Raw genomic sequence first — 18,476 nt, 5'->3', positions numbered from 1 at the left:
TTGGCTCACCACATCTGCCTGGCCAGAGCGAGACATGGAGGCCAAGGGAAGCTCCTGCTTGGAAATAGAGGCTGGGAAAGGTGGTGTCAAGTAAGGGGAACACCCTTGGAAATTCCTGTGAGTGCAAGGAACAACCGACACCAAGCCCATAGGACCTGTGTAAGCGTGGGAACCACCTCAGGGTCAACAGACAAAGTAAGGAATGGATCTTGGTCTCCGTGTATGGCTGCATGTTCATGCTGTGTCCTTGAACATCCTCAGTAGGCTCAAAGGGTCACAGTTCTCTGCTGCCACCTGTTGAACACAAAACAAGCAAGCAGACATCACCTTCAGGTCATGAAAGACAGATCAGTTACCCTCTCCAAGGAGCGAAGCACATCTAACACTGCAACTTGAGGTGGTCAGGAAGGCCAGTATCATCTAGTGGTGGAGTCTCCGATCCTTGAATGAAAGAAGAAACCCTCACAAGAGGTGCAGAATAATGTGGGGAAGGGAGGAATAGGTGTTATTCTACTAAGCTGAGGTCATACACAGCACTCATGAGAAGTCTTTTTTGGAGCCTACTTCTTCTTTATCTTGGACAGGTACACTCTAGGCTGGGTAAGGATCGGGCTGGAGGGCTGGGCCCAGGGAGTGGTGGTGAATGGAGTTGTTCCCCAGGGGTCAGTGCTGGGGCCTGTCCTCTTCACTATCTTTATCAATGACCTGGATGAGGGCACTGAGAGCACCCTCAGTAAGTTTGCAGATGACACCATGTTAGCTGGAGGAGTCGATCCACCTGAAGATTGCAAGGCCCTGCAGAGGGATCTGGATAGGCTGGACAGCTGGGCTGAAGCCAATGGGATGAGGTTCAAGAAGACCAAAGGCCAGGTCTTGCACTTAGCCCATAACAACCACAGGCAACACTACGGGCTTGGGGCAGAGTGACTAGAAGACTGCGTAGAGGAAATGGACCTGGGGGTGTTGATTGATGCTTGACTGAACATGAGCCAGCAGTACTCCCACGTGGCCAAGTAAGTCAATGGCATCCTGGTTTATATCAGAAATAGTGCTGCTAGTAGGAACAGGGAAGTAATTGTCCCCCGTACTCAGCCCTGGTGAGGCCGCACCTCCAGTACTGTGTCCAGTTTTGGGCCCCTTACTTGTAAGAAAGACATCGAGGCCCTGGAGCATGTTCAGAGGAGGGCAACCAAGCTGGTGAGGGGTCTGGAGCACAGGCCTTATGAAGAGCAGCTGAAGGAGACAGGATTGTTCAGTTTGGAGAAGAGGAGGCTCAGGGGAGACCTTGCTCTCCATAAATACCTGAAGGGAGGTTGTAGTGATCTGGGTGTCGGTTTCTTCTATTCTGTAACCAGTGATAGGACTAGAGGGAATGGCTTCAAGCTGGACAGTAGGAAATACTACTTCTCTGAAAGAGTAGTCAGGCACTGGAATGGGCTGCCCAGGAAGGTGGTGTTCAAAGAGCATTTGGATGTTGTGTTGGGGGACATGGTTTAGCGAGAACCATTGGTTAACAGTGAAGAAATGGTTGGACTGGATGATCCTGTGGGTCTTTTCCAACCTTAGTGATTGTATGATTCTATGAGTCTATGATTATGACATCATATTTGGTCAATGCATAACAGTCTGCATTTGGGTTACTGAAACTCCACTGAGGTGCCAAGGGGCAACATGGAAGACAAGAAAAGAGAGAAGAAAAACACTCCATAACCATAGCAAATGCTCTGGAACCCAGAAAGCAAAGAACGGAGCCATGTTGACTGGGAGCGACAGAAGGCACTGACAGCCAGTAGTGCTGGGGAGCCCTAAGCCAATCTATGGGACACCGATCCCATTGAACGGCCAGAAGAGCAACAACACTCTCTGAGAGCAATAGAGCTTGCCAGAAAAGATCAAGAATGGATGTTGGTGTCCAGCCTTGGCTGTGGCTTCCTGCTGTAACCACTAAGGTCCTCAAGTAGAGTCCTCGCATTGCATAGGTGAACAATCAGTGTCCAGAATCTTCTACCTAACATAGAGAAACAAGCCAAGAGATCATCATCAAGCACAGATGCAGCAACAGATCAACCATTACCAAGACTCAGCACTCAACCAACCCAACAGCCATAGCAGCCCCCAGGCACAGACCCTTTCCCTTCTGCATCCAGCCCTTAAATGAGCTGAGGGTGGGGTCTCACTCCACCCAGTCCCGCCCCTCAAGTTAATTGCATCACCTGTGCACTATGTGTTTACTTCCTGTGCAAGGCTGTCAATCATTGCTTTGGGCTTTGTCATAACTGTTACTGTTGTTCTAGAAGTCTATGAATGTATTCAGAATAAAGAATAAAAGCAATATGGTGATGGCCAGTAGTCTGTTGGCTCTATTTGGTACAGGGGTGGGGGGGGGGGGTTGTTATTTGATAAGCTTAGTTTTTGTTGGAGATACAGTCAAGAATGCTGCAGTGAAACTCCGCTGCACAAGTTGGGGACAGTAGAAAAACATCTTGAATGATTTGCTACTTGGGGGGAGGGTTGGCATGTGGGTGCTTGGGCTTGCGCGGTGGGTGTACGGGTACGCATGCGTGTAGAATTCTTCTGGACTGTAAATCTATGTAGCTAAGATAAAAGACTGAGAGCTGACTCCACGGTGTCTTTGTCTCTCTCCCCGGGTTGGGTCTGGCGGCAGTCGGGTTCTTTGATGCAGGGAGCAGCTGTGCAAAGTGGTGACCCCAACCTGCCCGAACACGATGACATATGAATAGAGGTTCAAGTGAATGGTGCAATAATGGTGGGCGGGGCTCAGGGAAATCCAGGCATTATCCTATTGTCAGTGTCCGTCAAGGATACTGAAACAGTAGTGAAGGTGTTAGCTCGGGAGGTAGAGATGCCACTGTTCTCCAGCGGCACAGAGGGTTTCATCCGATGGATGCTACAGAGGGGTTTGCTGGTAAATCCAGTGCGGGCAATGGAATTGGAGAAATTCCAGGCAGCGGGCCAGGAGCTGCTGGCTACCACGGGGATGGGGAGTAAAGCCATGCTGCACCACATTCCTCCGCGGGGAGCCTTACAGGTCTGCCTCTAGACAATCCAGAAATCCCAGAGTGCTTCAGCAGCAGCGGTGGGGACGGTGTACGGTTCTCCCGTGGGTCAGACAACTGCTACAGGAGAAACAGACAAGTTAGGGGATTGTGTGGAGGTGATACTGGCAGAGCCACTGGGTTCACTGGACATATCGGCAGATACCGGGGGGGAGCCCGGTGAGAAGAAGGTGTTAGTTTTCCCACTGGTAGGGGCAAAGATCTCTGATTCCTATTTGCAGATGAGGGACAGTTTGCTCCAGGTATAGCCAATGGTCCTCCTTCCTCGCCCCCCCCCTCTGTATGCTCTGGTGTTGGCTCTAGGCATGGTGCCTGGTGGTGTCCGATTTTGGGGGGGGCAAGCGAAGGGGAGGGCCGATGGGGGGAACAGCCAGAGGATACGCTTCCAGATTGGCTGTTGGCGGAACTGCACCGTCTCTGCAAACTCCCTGGCTTTGGCTCAGGCGGCAGAGAAGTGGGGGGAGTGTGGTGGAGCGGAGCCGGCCAGAGACTCTGTCAATCACTGGTGAATGATCGTGAAAAACTGTGTCCTGGAGGGGAACATGATTTTGAGCCCAGCAGGGGACGGCAAACTGCTGGTCTGCCCGGTAGTTCAGGATGGGCAGGGGCAAAAAACATGGGAACCCTGGGATCGGCGGCTAGTGAAAGAACTGAGAGCTGTTATTGCTACGTCTGGTCTGGGGAACCTAGCGTGCAACGCGGTGTTGGATATGTTGCAGGCAGAACTGTCCTGCCCCTTTGACTGGCGGAACCTGGTTAAGACTGTCATAACGCCTGCCCAGATGGTGCTGTTCGAGAGTAGGTGGGAGTCACTCACATTGGAAAGCACGATAAATAACAACATGATAGTGCAGGGTCACCCTCTGCACGGGGTGGGGTCTGACCAACTATGGGGCGTGGCGGATTTCGTGGACCCCTGTGTCCAGCGCACCTGGGACGTTTCGATTCTGTGGTAGGCAGTGTACTTGGCTAGAAAGGCGCTGGCCACCGTCTCAAAGCTAAGTGAGACAAACCCCCCTACGCTGACATCAAGCAAGGGCCAGACAAGCCGTACATGCAGTTCCTGGACCGCTGACGTAAGTCTGTAGAAAGCTCAGGTCTTCCCTCTGCAGCAAAAACAGTGGTGGTGAGGGATTTGGCTGCTGTAAATGCAAATGCTACTTGTAAGGCAGCAATTAGAGCATTGCCAGGAGACACCACTTTGTCTAAGATGATGGAGGCGTGTCTTAAGGCGGAGAAGATTAAAACCCAGGAGCCGCTTGTAGCTGCAGTGGCTTTCACTGTTCGGGAAGCGGTAGGAGAGGTGCCGCCTATGAGCGTGGTGGGGCAATGCTGCTTTTGCTGTGGGGGGATAAGACATGTCAAGAGGGAGTGTCCCTCTAAAGCACCAGGGCCAGGAGAGCTGGTGAGAGCCCAGGAAGGTTGTTTCAATTGTGGCAAGCCCAGTCATTTTGCATGTGGGTCGGGGTTGGGAAACAGCAGGTGGAGTGCCTTCCCGGGCGCGATGATACAAATGTGGGCCCCAAGAATGGCTCAGCAGGTTCTCTGGGGAACATTGTGGCTGGGACCTGACCCAGAGCATGGCTAAGGTCTGAACGTGTACTCCTAGCCGTGCCAGCGCTCCTCCCACCGGTGACCACATCAGGACCAGCAAAGGAGGGGGAGTAGTGGTGCAGTGCCCTCTATTGAAGAGTGGGACCTTGAGGTGTGGCCGTGGTGGGTATCGGAACCAATTAGCAGTGTTTCTCTAACCCCCTTAACACTATTCCCGGTGTTCCTACCTGTGGATCTTTCGATTGCCACAGCAGTGTGGGAGCTGCGGGAGCACCCTCAGGCTTTAGCTTGTCCTTTTTGGAACGGTCAAACAAAAAAGATATCCTGCATGGTAGATACAGGGGCAGACGTTACTGTGATCAGTGGGGGTGCTTGGCCTACACATTGGCCTACCAAGGCCTGCCTGCTGGCTATCTCGGGGGTGGGGGGCCGTCAGGAAGTCCCCCAGTTCAGTGTCACGGCCTGTGATAGCAGTGAGACCCTGTCAAGGATCTGGGTCATTAACAACATGGGAGGAAGGATGGAGGTGATGGATAGGATGTGTAGGGGCATCTGGATCAAGTCAGGAAAACCAAGCAGTGAGCCCCAGTTACTCTGGCAGAGGACTATAGCCAGAGGATTATTCCTGCTCCAGCAACCGAGCAGGCCATGAGCAGGGGGAATGTCCTCTGGCAGATGTTGGGTACGGTGCGTCACAACATATCTGCTGTGGGGTGGGTATGGTTTAATTCCAGTAGGCCCGATACAACACTACCTAGGAGTGTGGACTACCACCCAGATGAAAGCAGAACAGGTTCGCGCAGAAATACCTCAGTCACGGTCACAATCCACTTAGACTACCCTGCCCCTATACAATACCTCCTGGTATCTCCCTGATCTGTGGGAATGGATACATCTATCCAGTAATTTCCATAAGGCCCAACGGTGAGCCTTGCGGTCTGGGGAGGATCAACGTGATACCAATCTTCCTGGAAGGTACCCAGCAGATAATACCAGACAACACCCGGCAACACCGTAGTCTCGATCAACTATCCGAGGACTGTAACGATGAGGTCTAATTCTATGGGACGGTGCGAAAGATTTCGAGACCTTCAGGGTCTGGCCCCAGATCATCCACAACACCCATGTGACTGAAAGACTATCATGTCGGGAGGCAAAAACGCGAATCACACATCCCAAGTTATTACATCCATAGCACAGGCAATGGCTGCCTTTGATTCAGGACTCTCTCAGACTACAATGGCGATTGTATGGGAAATGTTGAATCAAGGCCTGAACCTCTGATTGACCACCCGAGGCAAGCGCTGAGTCAGCTGCAGGGGCACAGGTGAACGCAATTTCACCTGAATGACCGGAATTACCCCATAATAATACCCCATTTAAGGGCTGACTCCCAAGGAGGAAGGATCTCTATCTGGAGATCACTTCTTTTGGTGCCCTTCTGTGAGCCCAGTACCCGGGTAAGATCTTCATTTCATTACCTCTTTGTAACGTGATAATCTCTCTGGTCCAATACTTGTATACCTGTTTGCTATACAGGCGGTTGATTTCCTTCTTGCTTGCACCAGTCAAGGCTGAGCAGAAATGGAAAGGTCACTGGCAATGGAAGGCTTTTGCTGCCCTGACTTCAGCGTCAATGCTACAACCGCTATCGACAAAGTAAGAAAGGATGCCAAGGACATTGCCGAATCAGTACTAAAGGTCAGAATAGGTAACCGCTGGAACTTCTTGTCTAACCTGCTTGGTCTCCCGGCCAGGCTATAGACTGTTAGCCATGGTAGTAGCTATGCTAGTCGTGATACTACTTGCATCATGCTTAATTCTGCTTGTCATTTTGCACTGTTCTGTCATATATTTGCTGGTAAGTTTGTATTGGGGGCACGCGATGGGAACGGCTACCAGCCACTTCTGCAAGAAGACCCCGAGACTGCTAAATAGTTGTTTGTGCATAAAGAGGGGGGAGATGTTGGAGATGCGGTCAAGGATGCTGCAGCAAAACTCTGCTGCACAAGTTGGCTGCACAACAAGCTGAAGACGGTAAAAAAACATCTGGAATGATTCACTACTTAGGGGGGAGGGTCGGCGCGTGGGTGCATGGGATTGCACGATGGGTGTACAGGTACACATGCATGTGGAATTCTTCTGGACTATAAGTCTATGAAGCTAAGATAATAGACTGAGAGCTGATTCCATGCCATCCGTGTCTGTGTCTCTCTCCCCAGATGGGGTGTGGTGGCAGTCGGGTTCGTTGACGCAGGGAGCGGCTGCATCAGTGTTCTAATGTTACTCTCATAGTCTTCTAGACTTTTCTGTCTATTCTATATCTGTTATATAAAGGCCTGAAGCTATGATTGACAATCAGGATGTAAACAAGTGGTGCACAGGTGATGCAATTAACTTGGGGGTGGGAGTGGGTGGAGCCAGAGACCAGCATGAGCACATTTAAGGGCTGGCAGTCACAGGGCAAGGGTGTCCGTTTGGGGGGTTACTACGCTGGTTTGGTTGGGTGAGTGCTGAGCCTTGGGATGGGTTCTGTTATTAATTTCTTGTTAATTATTGATTGTCTTCATGTTTGTTTGTTGTTCTATAGGTGGGTGCTGATGCCAGCGGTTTCTCTAAGTCTTGGAAGGACTCTGTTGAGGGGCTTGAAGGATCCAGTAAGGAGCAATAGTGAAGAATGGAGCTTTCTAGCCATCCTTCCTGGTGTCAAGCAAGCTCTGTTGCTCCTAGAGCCTGTGTTGGCACTTGGGGAGGTCCCGCGGGCTTGGGGTCACTTTGTTTGAGCGATCGCTTTGTTTTCTTTTTGCTCTCTTGCATGCCTTTTTGCCTTCCTCTGCTCTCTGCCTTTTTGTCCTCCTCTCATTTGTCTTTTTTTGCCTCCCCTCTCTTGGGTCCTGTAGAACCCAAGTGAAGGCAATGACAGAGCCCTTATTTGAGAAATAGGCACAATAGGAAAAGATATCAAAAAGGAGTTAACTCACCCTTCCCAGTAACAGTTTGGAGAAAAGGACGAGCTGAGGAATGTGACCCTCCCCCGTTCGTACCGTCATGCTGCCAGAGAGAAGAGGTGGGGGCAATGGGGGACCCACACAGACTCAGATTGCACAGGAAGTATTGCGGAGACAGAAGGGGTGGCTCCAGACTACCACCCCCGCTCCAGGCACCCACATACTCATGTAGCCTACCCATTGGTTCAGGCTGTGACCTTGAGATTCCACTACAGGTCCCTTCTCGCCATCCTCTTTTGTGTCTCTTTTTGCCCTCCTCTCCCGTGTCCCTTTTGGTCCCCTTCTCACATGTCCCGTTGTGTCCTTCCCTATGCTCATTTGTCTGTTTCTCTTTGGTGCCTTTTTGCCCTCGGCGTTTGTGTCCCTTTTTGTCCTTTTCTCCGTCCCGTGCCTTTTTGCCCCCCTTTCCTCTGTGTTAATTTGTTATCCTCCCCTGGATCCCATTTTCCCCTTCTCTCTTTAGTGCCTTTTTGCCCCACACTCCTCTGTGACTTTTGGTCCCATTCTCCTCTGTGCCTTTTTGCTCTCCTCTTTCGGGTCTCATTTTGCCTTCCTCTCTTGGATCCCCTTTTGTACCACCCCTCCCCCTTCTGTCCCTTCTTGCCCTCCTCTCCTTTCTGCCTTTTTGCCCTTCTCACTGCCTTTTGGACCTTTATGTCCCTGAAAACCACGTAGCCCTTTCCTGACACATTTTAACTTTGATCATGCCATTGCCTTTATGTTTTTATATCTTTCTCTATTTTGTTTTCATTTTCTGTATCTTTAACTACTCTTCACATTTCCCAGTCCACTTCCTTTGCTTCCCCACCCCCCACCCCTAGGCCAAGATCCATTCCTTATTTCATGTGGCAAGCTATGTTGATCCCTGAAGTCCTTCCCATCCTTGCAGAGGTCCTATGGGCTTGGTGTCGGTTGTTCCTTGCGCTCACTGGGCTTTCACTGGGTGTTGCTACCTTGTAACCACCTTTCCCAGCCTCTATTTCCAAGCAGGAGCTTCCCTTGGCCTCCATGTCTCGCTCTGGCCAGGCAGATGTGGTGAGCCAACGGTACACAGAGTCTGGACCCTGAGCAGAACAACAACTGAGGAGAGAGGCTGCCCTGGGTGAGACAGGAGATGTGCCCCTTGAAGCGGGGGACGCCCCGCTGGCGCTGCCTCTCGCATCCACCGGCGGCACGTTCCTTCTCTCTCCTTGCCGCCCGGCGCTTTGCCGTCTCCCAGGGCTCACCAAGTCCAAACGTCCCGTGATCGAGTGCAACTCCAGCTTGACCAACGCTCACCCCGTCTGTCCCCACACCAGCTGGCTTAGGGCTCCCCAGCAATGCAGGCTTTTGCTCCCAGTCAGCGTGGCTCTGTTCTTTGTTTCCTGGGTTCCAGAGCGTTTGCTACAGTTATGGAGTGTTTCCCTTCTCTCTCTTCTTGTCTTCCATGTTGCCCGTTGGCGCCTCAGTGGAGCTTCTGTGACCCAAATGCAGACTGCTATGCACTGACCAAGGCTGACGCCAGAAGAAGAGGTAGGCTCCAAAACAGGCTGCTGGTGAGTGCTGTGCATGACTTGGGGTTCCTAGAATGCCTGCTATTCCTTCTTATCCCATGTTGCTCAGCACCAAATGTGAAGTTTTCTTCTTTCCTTCCAGGACTGGAGACTGTGCCACCTGGTGCCATTGTCATTACTGACCTCCCCGGGTTGCGGCGTTGGACGTGCCCTGATCCTTGGTATGGAGTTAGTGATTCCTTCATCTTTACCAGAAGGTGATGTCTACTAACCTTGTCTTGTGTCCATCAGGTGGCAGTGGAGAGTTGTGACACCCCCCCCCGCCCCCTTCCCCCGAGCGGTGCAAGGACTCTACTGAGGCTCTTGGTGGACACAGCAGGAACCCACAGCCAGAGATGGATGCCAAGATCCACTCCTTCCTCTGTCTGGCAAGCTCTACTGACCCCGGAGGTCGTTCCCACGCTTGCAGGGGTCCTATGGGCTTGGTGTCGGTTGTCCCTTGTGCTCACTTTGCTGTCACCGGGTGTTCTTCCTTTGCCCATGTTTAGGGCTCCCCAGTTCTGGTGGGATCTCAGTGCCTTCTGCTGATCCCAGCAAACCTAGATCTTTTTCTCTTTTTGAGTTCAATATTGTTTCTTTTACTTACAGTTTTTACTTTAAAAAGATTAATTTCTAGAGCCTTCTGTCAATAGGACAACTGCAATGTAAAGGTCTGAAGCAATGATTCACAACTTGGCACAGGATTTAAACAACTGGTGTACAGGTGATGCAATTAACCTGGAGGTGGGACTGGGTGGAGCCAGTGTCCACCTGGGCTCATTTAAAGGCTGGAAGCTGAAGGGGAAGGGTCTGTGCCTGGGGGTTGCCATGGCTGTTTAGTTGGGTGAGTGCTGAGCCTTGGGAAGGGCTGTTGCTTTTGTTTCTTTGTTTGATGCTCATCTGTTTGTTTTTGGTTCAGTGCTGACCATGAGGTTCTGGACATCAGGACTTCTTCAAAGCGGTGAGAGAACTCTACTTGAGGACCTTAGTGGTTACAGCAGGAAGCCACAGCCAAGGCTGGACACCAACATCCATTCTTGATCTTTTCTGGCAAGCTCTATTGCTCTCAGAGAGTGTTGTTGCTCTTCTGGCCGTTCAATGGGATCGGTGTCCCATAGATTGGCTTAGGGCTCCCCAGCACTACTGGCTGTCAGTGCCTTCTGTCGCTCCCAGTCAACATGGCTCTGTTCTTTGCTTTCTGGGTTCCAGAGTGTTTGCTACAGTTATGGAGTGTTTTCCTTCTCTCTCTTCTTGTCTTCCATGTTGCCCATTGGCGCCTCAGTGGAGCTTCTGTGCCTCAAATGCTGTCTGCTATGCACTGACCAAGGCTGATGCCATAAGAAGAGGTAGGCTCCAAAACAGGCTGCTGGTGAGGGCTGTGTATTACTTGGGGTTCCTAGAATGCCTGCTATTCCTTCTTATCCCATGTTGCTCAGCACCAAATGTGAAGGTTTCTTTTTTCCTTCCAGGACTGGAGAGTCCACCACCCGGTGCCGTTGTCATTCCTGACCTCTCTTGGTTGTGGCATTGCACGTGCCCTGATCCTTGGAAAGGGGTAAGAGATTTGTATTTCATTATCAGAAGGTGATCTGTACTTACCTTGTCTTGTGTCCATCAGGTGGCAGTGGAGAGTTGTGACCACCCCCCCAAGCGGTGCAAGGACTCTACTGAGGCTCTTGGTGGACACAGCAGGAACCCACAGCCAACTCCTTTTTTTTTGTCTGGCAAGCTCTACTGACCCTGGAGGTTGTTCCCACGCTTGCAGAGGTCCTATGGGCTTGGTGTCGGTTGTCCCTTGCGCTCACCTTGCTGTCACCGGGTGTTCTTCCTTTGCCCATCTCTAGGGCTCCCCTTTTCTGATGGGATCTCTGTGCGTTGTGTTAATCCCGAAGTACTTCAGATTCTTCTTTCATTTTCAGGTTCAGTGCCATTTCATGCTTTTATGCTGTGTTTTCCTGCCTTCCTTTTGTTTTATGGGCTGGAAATGTATGCCTGAGTGGGTCTAGGATGACCCAAATGCAATCTAAGAAGGCTTGACCGAGTGTGGTGGGAAAGGAAGAGGTAGGCTCCAAAACAGACTTCTGGTGAGGACTGTGTATAATTTGGGTTTTCCTGGGATGCCCGCTACTCCTCCCTTTCCCATTTTGTTCATTACCATGTGTGAGGGTTTCTTTTTTCCTTCTAGGACCGGGGACAGCAGCACCAGATGCCGTTGCATTTTGTGACCACCCCACATTGCAGCATTGGAAGTGCCTGGACCCTTGGAAAGGGCTAAGTGATTCCTTCATCATTGCTAGAATGTAGTTTGTGCTCATCAGGAGATGGTGGAGAAGTGTGGCCTTCTCATTGGTGCAAAGAGTCTGCTGAGGCTCGATGTGGATAGAATAGGAATGCAGAGCCATAGGGTGCATGCCAAGGTCCACTCCTTTGTCTGTCTCACCAGCTCTGTTGATCCCTGAGGTCATTTCCATGCTTGCAGAGGTCCTATGGGCTTGGTGTCGGTTGTTCCTTGCGCTCACTGGGCTTTCACTGGGTGTTGCTACCTTGTAACCACCTTTCCCAGCCTCTATTTCCAAGCAGGAGCTTCCCTTGGCCTCCATGTCTCGCTCTGGCCAGGCAGATGTGGTGAGCCAATGGTACACAGAGTCTGGACCCTGAGCAGAACAACAACTGAGGAGAGAGGCTGCCCTGGGTGAGACAGGAGATGTGCCCCTTGAAGCGGGGGACGCCCCGCTGGCGCTGCCTCTCGCATCCACCGGCGGCACGTTCCTTCTCTCTCCTTGCCGCCCGGCGCTTTGCCGTCTCCCAGGGCTCGCCAAGTCCAAATGTCCCGTGATCGAGTGCAACTCCAGCTTGACCAACACTCACCCCGTCTGTCCCCACACCAGCTGGCTTAGGGCTCCCAGTCAGCAATTCTGGCTGTCGGTGCCTTCTGTTGCTCTCATTCAGCATGGCTCTGTTCTTTGCTTTTTGGGTTACAAAAGACTTGCTACAGTTATGGAGTGTTTTCCTTCTCTCTTCTTGTCTTCCATGTTGCCCATTGGCGCCTCAGTGGAGCTTCTGTGACCCACATGTAGACTGCTCTGCGTTGACCAAGGCTGATGCCAAAAGAAGAGGTAGGCTCCAAAACAGGCTGCTGGTGAGTGCTGTGTATTACTTGGGGTTCCTAGAATGCCTGCTATTCCTTCTTATCCCACGTTGCTCAGCACCAAATGTGAAGGTTTCTTCTTTCCTTCCAGGACTGGAGACTGTGCCACCCGGTGCCGTTGTCATTCCTGACCTCTCTTGGTTGTGGCGTTGGACGTGCCCTGATCCTTGGAAAGGGGTAAGAGATTTGTATTTCATTATCAGAAGGTGATCTGTACTTATCTTGTCTTGTGTCCATCAGGTGGCAGTGGAGAGTTGTGACCACCCCCCCAAGCGGTGCAAGGACTCTACTGAGGCTCTTGGCGGACACAGCAGGAACCCACAGCCAGAGATGGATGCCAAGATCCACTCCTTCCTCTGTCTGGCAAGCTCTACTGACCCCGGAGGTCGTTCCCATGCTTGCAGGGGTCCTATGGGCTTGGTGTCGGTTGTCCCTTGTGCTCACTTTGCTGTCACCGGGTGTTCTTCCTTTGCCCATGTTTAGGGCTCCCCAGTTCTGGTGGGATCTCAGTGCCTTCTGCTGATCCCACAGAACTTGGGTTTGTTCTCTTATATCCAGGCTCAGTATCTTTTCTTGCTTGTATGCAATATTGACCCTTTTTTTTTTCTTTTATGGGCTGCAGATGGATATGTCATAGAGGTATGTTGACCCAAATGGAGACTGCTTTGCTTTGGCAGAGGGAGATGCAAATAAAAGGGGCAGGTGCCAAAACACGCTTCCGGTAAGTGCAGTGTAAGATTTGGGGAAGCTAGGATGATCATTGTGACTTCCTAATTCATGGTCTTCAGTTCCACTTGTGCTGGTTTTTTTTTTCTTTTCTTCTAGGATTGGTGACTTCTCCACCAGCTGGTATTGGCCATCCTGACCTCTTTGGGTTGCAGCGTTAGATGTGCTCTGATCCTTGGAAAGGGTAAGTGATCCCTCTTTCATGACCTGAAGGTGATGTCTACTTAGCTTGTTTTGTGTTCAACAGGTGGCGGCTGGGAACTGTGACCCTTTGAGGCCACTGAGGATGTTCAAGGACACAGGTGGAAACCACAGCCAAACATGGATGCCAAGATCCACTCCTTATTTCTTGTGGCAAGCTCTGCTGACCCTGGAGTTTGTTCCCACGCTTGCAGAGGTCCTATGGGCTTGGTGTCGGTTGTCCCTTGTGCTCACCTTGCTGTCACCGGGTGTTCTTCCTTTGCCCATCTCTAGGGCTCCCCAGTTTTCATGGGATCTCTGCCTTCTGTTGATCCCAGAGTACTTCAATTTGTTCTTTCATTTTCAGGTTCAGTGCCATTTCATGCTTTTATGCTGTGTTTTTCTGCCTTCCTTTTGTTTTATGGGCTGGAAACGTATGCCTGATTGGATCTAGGATGACCCAAATGCAATCTAGGAAGGTTTCACCAAGCGTGGTGGGAAAGGAAGAGGTAGGCTCCTAAGCAGACTTCTGGTGAGGACTGTGTATAATTTGGGTTTTTCTGGGATGCCCACTACTCCTCCCTACCCTATTTTGTTCATTACCATGTGTGAGGGTTTCTTTTTTTCCTTTTGGGACTGGGGACAGCAGTGCCAGATGCTGATACACTTTGTGACCTCCCCAGGTTGCAGTGTTGGATGTGCCCTGATCCTTGGAAAGGGGTGGGAGATCTGTATTTCATTATCAGGTGATCTCTATTTACCTTGTCTTGTCCATCAGGTGGCAGTGGAGAGTTGTGACCCCCCCCCCCGAGCAGTGCAAGGACTCTACTGAGGCTCTTGGTTGACACAGCAGGAACCCACAGCCAGAGATGGACGCCAAGATCCACTCCTTCCTTTGTCTGGCAAGCTCTGTTGTCACTGTAGGTTGTTCCCATGCTTGCAAAGGTCCTAAGGTGTCTGCTGTCCCTTGCGCTCACCTTGCTGTCACTGGGTGTTCTCCCTTTGCCCATTCCTAGGGCTCCCCAGTTCTGATGGGATCTCTGTGCCTTCTGCTGTTCTAACAGAACATTGATTTGTTCTCTTAATTTTCAGGTTCACTATCATTTCTTCATGTTATGCTGTGTTTCTCTTTGTTCCCTTTGTTTTCCAGGCTGCCAATTGAGGCCTCGTTGGAGCTACGGTGACCCAAATACAGACTGCTATGTGTTGAGCAAGGGTGATGCCAAAAGAATAGGTAGGCTCCAAAACAGACTTCTGGTGAGGACTGTGTATAATTTGGGTTTTCCTGGGATGCCCGCTACTCCTCCCTTTCCCATTTTGTTCATTACCATGTGTGAGGGTTTCTTTTTTCCTTCTAGGACTGGGGACAGCAGCACCAGATGCCGTTGCATTTTGTGACCACCCCACATTGCAGCATTGGAAGTGCCTGGACCCTTGGAAAGGGCTAAGTGATTCCTTCATCATTGCTAGAATGTAGTTTGTGCTCATCAGGAGATGGTGGAGAAGTGTGGCCTTCTCATTGGTGCAAAGAGTCTGCTGAGGCACAATGTGGATAGAATAGGAATGCAGAGCCATAGGGTGCATGCCAAGGTCCACTCCTTTGTCTGTCTCACCAGCTCTGTTGATCCCTGAGGTCATTTCCATGCTTGCAGAGGTCCTATGGGCTTGGTGTCGGTTGTTCCTTGCGCTCACTGGGCTTTCACTGGGTGTTGCTACCTTGTAACCACCTTTCCCAGCCTCTATTTCCAAGCAGGAGCTTCCCTTGGCCTCCATGTCTCGCTCTGGCCAGGCAGATGTGGTGAGCCAACGGTACACAGAGTCTGGACCCTGAGCAGAACAACAACTGAGGAGAGAGGCTGCCCTGGGTGAGACAGGAGATGTGCCCCTTGAAGCGGGGGACGCCCCGCTGGCGCTGCCTCTCGCATCCACCGGCGGCACGTTCCTTCTCTCTCCTTGCCGCCCGGCGCTTTGCCGTCTCCCAGGGCTCGCCAAGTCCAAATGTCCCGTGATCGAGTGCAACTCCAGCTTGACCAACGCTCACCCCGTCTGTCCCCACACCAGCTGGCTTAGGGCTCCTCAGCAATGCAGGCTTTTGCTCCCAGTCAGCGTGGCTCTGTTCTTTGTTTCCTGGGTTCCAGAGCGTTTGCTACAGTTATGGAGTGTTTCCCTTCTCTCTCTTCTTGTCTTCCATGTTGCCCGTTGGCGCCTCAGTGGAGCTTCTGTGACCCAAATGCAGACTGCTATGCACTGACCAAGGCTGACGCCAGAAGAAGAGGTAGGCTCCAAAACAGGCTGCTGGTGAGTGCTGTGCATGACTTGGGGTTGTTAGAATGACTCGTGTTCCTCCCTAACCCGTGTTGTTCAGTACAACTATTGAGGGTTTTAACTTTGATTCTAGGTTTGGATACTCTGCCATCAGATGGCGTTGCCTGTTCTTCTCTTCCCAGGTTACAGAGTTGGATGTGACCTCGGCATTGGATAAGGGGTAAATGGTTCTTTCTTGCTTACCAGAAGGTAATCTGTACTTGTGTTGTGTGGAACAGGTTGCAGTGGAAAACTGTAGTTGTCCTGAGTGCTGCAAGGACCCTATCAAGGCATTTGGTGGATAAAGCAGGAACCCACAGCTGGAGATGGACGCCACAATCCGCTCCTTTCTCTGTCTGGCAAGCTCTGCTGACCCCTGAGGTCATTTCCAGGCTTACTGAGGTCTTATGGGCTTGGTGTCGGTTGTCGCTTGTGCTCACTTTGATGTCACCGGGTGTTCATCCTTTGCCCATTCTTAGGGCTCCCCAGTTCTAATGGGATGTCAGTGCCTTCTGTTGATCCCAGAGAACATGGGTTTGTTCTCTTATTTTCAGATTCAATATGCTTTCCTGCTGTTATGAGAAGTTTGCCTTAGTTGCTTATTTTTATTTTTTTTCCAGGCTGCCAATTGATCCCTCTTCGGTCTGCAATAAACCAAATGCTGTCTAGTAAGGTTTGACCAAGTGAGATGGAAAATGAAGTGGTAGGCTCCAAAACAGGCTTGCTGTGAGTGTTTCGTATGACTTGGGGTTTCTGGCATGACCTCTGTTTTTCCGTAACCCATGTGGTTCAGTACCTAATATGAAGGTTTCTTCTTTCCTTCTAGTATTGGAGACTTATCCACCACATGGTGATGCCTTTCCTGACTTCCTTGATTGCAGTGTCGGATGTGTCCTGCTCCTTGGAAAGGGTTAAGTGATTCCTTTGTCCTTAGTAGAATGTGATCTCTACTTACCGTGTCTTGTGTCCTTCAGGTGGCAGTGGAGAGCTGTGACCATCCCGAGCAGTGCAAGGACTCTACTGATGCTTTTGGTGGACAGAGCAGGAACCCACATCCATAGATAGACACCAAGATCCATTCCTTTATTAGTTTGGCAAACTCTGTTTTCCCCTGAGGTCATCCCCACACTTGCAGAGGTCCTATGGGCTTGGTGTTGGTTTTCCCTTGTGCTTACTGGGCTTTCCAAGCTTTTTTTCCCTTACTTGACACCACCTTTCCCATCCTCTATTTCCAAGCAGGAGTTCCCCTTGGCCTCCATGTCTCGCTCTGGCCAGGCAGATGTGGTGAGCCAACGGATCAAAGCTTTCAGAATTCAACCAAAATAAACGGGGAGAGAGGCCGCCCTGGGTGAGACAGGAGACGTGCCCCTTGAGGCGGGGGACGCCCCGCTGGCACTGCCTCTCGCATCCACCGGTGGCACATTCCTTCTCTCTCCTTGCCGCCCGGCGCTTTGCCGTCTCCCAGGGCTCACCAAGTCCAAATGTCCCGTGATTGAGTGCAACTCCAACTTGACCAACACTCACCCCGTCTGTTCCCGCATCAGCTGGCGTAGGGCTCCCCAGTACTGCTGGCTGTCAGTGTCTTCTGTTGCTCTCTGTCAACATGGTGTTGTTCTTTCTTTTTTGGTTCAGTAGCGTGTCTTCTTGTATTGCAGTGTTACCTTACTCTTTTTCATCATGTTTCATGTTGCCAGTCAATGTGTCTTTGGAGATACACAGACTGAAATGTAAACTGATGTTCTTTGATCAAGTGTGATGGAAAGTGAGGAAGTAGGTTCCAATACAGCTTTTGTGTGAGTGCTTTGTATGACTTGGGGTTTCTGGAATTACATCTAATTTGTCCTAATCCACATTGTTCAGTACCACATGTCAATGTTTCTTTTTTTCTTGTAGGGTTGGAGACTCCACTACTGGATTCGATTGGGCTTACAAGTCTTCCTGTGTTTGTGCATTGGATGTGCACTGATGCTTGCAGAGGGATAAGTGATTACTCTGTGTGCCCTTTGGCCCAAATTCCAAATATTACCCCATGTAGTCTAAGTCCAGCTTTTCGCATGCTCACCATCTTTGTCCTTGCAATAAATTGGTTAGGGATCTGAAATAGTGATGGGTTGTCGGTGCCTTGTGTTGCTGATATCACACTTTGGAATGGTTTTTCCTTTATGGTTGAACAGCATTTCTTGCCATCATGCAGAGTTTGTCTTTTTTGTTTGCATGAAGGAAGTGAAGTTGCCATTGCGACACAATGCAAGCCCGTCCTTCTGAAGCTGGAAGCTCTCAGCGAGATATGCTGATCACCTTCATCCAACGATGACCAGGGAACTGTGCTGCTTTTTTAGGACCATGACAATAGGGTGGAGCAATGCGTTAATAATGTCTTGGAATTCTACCCATCTTTCTTGTAATGTAATTAATGTTTGTATGTTATGTTTTAAAAAATGTAACGATTGTTATCCTGGCTGTGTCCGTTAGGAGGACGTTTCTTGTTGCGCCTTGTGTTGTAATAAACATGCCTGCTGAGTGTTGTGTGAGTCAATGTTACAGTTTTGGTATGAACACATTGCTTCTAACTGGCATTCTGGTATTCAGTGTTTGTGAATGAAGAAACTTTTATACGGGGTGATTTAGGAAGATGCCTGGATGAAGGCGACGGCCGCTGGATCGACAGTCACGATGCTCAAAGAATGGTATGGAGTAGAAGTGAGCCTGGAGTGGAAGACTGGATATTTTATGTATCCGTCACGGAGAGCATAGGGATCTGGAGGGACCTGGCGTTCTGTCTGTGTTAATTATCTTTTGTGTTACTGCTGACTGTGCAATATCTGTGGAACTAGCGTGGAGTCTGAATTGTGTCATCATTGAAGCTGTTACAGTATAAATAACCCCCGTGCTGTCTAGAATTGCTAATAAAGACTTCTTGCCTTAATGCTAACAGAAGCATGTTCAT

General features: G+C 50.5%; 1 long non-coding RNA gene across 3 annotated transcripts; it reads left to right on the top strand.

Moving 5' to 3' along the window:
* The first annotated feature begins 9,269 nt into the window (after window positions 1–9,269).
* Window positions 9,270–18,065, top strand: LOC112532923. Of its 3 annotated transcripts, none has more exons than XR_005861914.1 (8): window positions 9,270–10,517; window positions 10,641–11,232; window positions 11,357–13,040; window positions 13,145–14,459; window positions 14,584–14,673; window positions 15,437–16,063; window positions 16,150–16,255; window positions 16,356–18,065. It is a non-coding gene; the product is annotated as an uncharacterized LOC112532923 (long non-coding RNA). The 3 variants fall into 3 exon arrangements; XR_005861915.1 differs by having other exon boundaries at window positions 9,273–10,517; window positions 14,584–16,063; window positions 16,356–17,322; window positions 17,423–18,065; XR_005861913.1 differs by having other exon boundaries at window positions 14,584–16,063.
* The last annotated feature ends 411 nt before the right edge of the window (window positions 18,066–18,476 follow it).

This window comes from Gallus gallus, chromosome 8 (genome assembly GCF_016699485.2).
Source record: "Gallus gallus isolate bGalGal1 chromosome 8, bGalGal1.mat.broiler.GRCg7b, whole genome shotgun sequence".
NCBI classification, from domain to species: Eukaryota; Metazoa; Chordata; class Aves; order Galliformes; family Phasianidae; genus Gallus; species Gallus gallus.
Note: the sequence above shows the minus strand (reverse complement) of the source record. Positions and strands in the feature narration are given on the sequence as shown.